We start from the raw sequence: 2,245 nt of genomic DNA on the forward strand, positions 1-2,245 counted from the left end.
CTTGGAGGTGGACACAAGAGGATCAGAAGGTCAAGGTCAAACTCAGTTACATAGTGGGTGCCATGCCAGCCTGGGATAGATGAGATACTGTCTCAAAAAACAAAAACAAAAACAAAAACAAACAAACAAACAAAAATAAACAGAAATTTTCTGGAAAAAAAGCATAAATTCATATTTCCTTTCTTAAATGTTAAATAAATGGTTGTACGTGAAGTCATCTTGGCTTGGAATTTGGGTTTTGAACTTTTTTTTTTCAAATTTCCATTCAATTTTCTTAATATCTAGAGAATGTTGGTGGCGTCAATAATACCTGAGTAAGCTTTGGTGTTTTGTGAGCTTTTTTGTGAGTATGAGTATTCAAGGTTTGTGAGTACTCAGGATGGCCTGCTAAACCAAAATGCCATAAATGGAACAGCTTATAAACAGGAGAAAAATGATTCCTCACCGTCCTGGAATTTGGAAGTCTGAGATCATGGTACCTGCATGGTGAGCACAGTGATGATACTCTTTTGTCTGCTTATCTGCTTGACTGTTGTCTGCTTGCCCCTCACATGGCACAGGGCAAAGGGAGCAAGCTGACTCTTGTAACCTCAGCAATTAATATAATAATAAAAATCCATCTCTTTCATAACAACTCCAGCCTTGCAGCCACATCTAATTATGATTAGCTCACAAAGGTCCCATGTCCTACCTAATACTATTACTTTGGGATAGGGTTGAATTTTCACATTTGTACCTGCACAACCCAACCATCATTTCAAAATGGTGCCTTTTAAAGAACCCACGTGTTTAATTGAGTCTCTCAGATATGTTGATATCAGGGGCGTCATACTATTCACTTATCATCTTCTCCAGGTCTGTAGAATAGGGACTGAGGCCACCTCATTCCAGATGCTGGGCTTTGGTTTTCGGTGTTAATTTACAGTGGGTCTCCGTGGGTCTGAACAACCTGTGTGTGGACCAGGCTGAGTGTGGCACTCAGGCGACATCCTTCTGATCTGGGACACAAAATCTGGTGGAACCTGGCCCTGGTAGCTGTCTGGTAGCAACTCCTACAGAGTCAGAGGAAGACGGTGAGAATGTGATGTGTAAACAAAGTTCTTTGCTCCCTGGAGGAAAATAAAAAACTCTCCCAGAAAGAGGTAATTCATGGGAAAGGTATGTACTCATTAAACAGTAAGCAGAGTACCTGGGCTGTAAGAACTAAAATACATTTATACTCCAAAAAGAAGCAACAGGTAGTCAGGGACTGGAGATGAAAAATGCTAGCACAAGACAGAGTACAACATATAGACACATCCCTACAGAAAGGTCTGTTATTAAAGTCTTTCAATGACTACAAATGTTACATAAGCAGTTTTCTAGAATTGAAATGATACTTTTCGTCAAAATTAAATCTGATTTTTTTTTATCAGCATGCCTATGCTAGTTCTAAATTAAAGTTAATGGTTTCTCTATATATTCAAAATTAATCACAATTAAAAACATTGAAATCGTTAATGTGTTCAGGTCCAAACCTTCAGCTAGTTCCTGAAAGGAGGGAAGGGGCAGATTCTCTCAGGAAGCTAAAGGGACTGTTTTTTTCTTCAGGACTGAGAACCCACCCCACAGAGAAAACTGAGGATGTCTGGTGTGAGCCCTGCCACTCTAACATGTCTCTTCTCACCAGCATTTCAGTTTTCCCCAGAGATTCCAAAGCTCTTCTCTGAATTAAAGTGCATTCTCTCTAGGGCATAATTCAGGTGGTCCCTGCATACCTGGGACTGTGCATCTGCAAACTTGCATAACTGGGTTTTGAATTATTATTATTCAGAAAAACATTATCTCTATACTGAACACGAACGTATTTTTATTGTCCCTGAGTAATGTAATATGGCGACCCTTTATGTGACACTCGGTTGTCTCTCTGTCATCGCTGCAGTAGGTAAGATTTCTGCATATGAATGGGGGCGGGGCGCAAAGCTCAGCATAACTAGGGTTCTAGTTGATTTCAAATGCAAAATTATTGCACGATTTTTCTCATCTGGGGTTCTTTTGGCAGCTCAACCTGTTAGAAGTGTTTGCGGAGTATGCTTCTAAACTCTACCAGTGAATTAAATATATGTTATATGTTTAAATCCCAGTAAGTGTCGTTAGAATCCAAGGAAAACTGTATTTTTTTAAAATTTATTTTTACATTTTTTTCTTTATTAATTACACTTTATTCCCTTTGTATTCCCCCATTGGTGGAAAACTGTATTTTTGA

This window comes from Meriones unguiculatus, chromosome 2, assembly GCF_030254825.1.
Source record: "Meriones unguiculatus strain TT.TT164.6M chromosome 2, Bangor_MerUng_6.1, whole genome shotgun sequence".
Classification (NCBI taxonomy): domain Eukaryota; kingdom Metazoa; phylum Chordata; class Mammalia; order Rodentia; family Muridae; genus Meriones; species Meriones unguiculatus.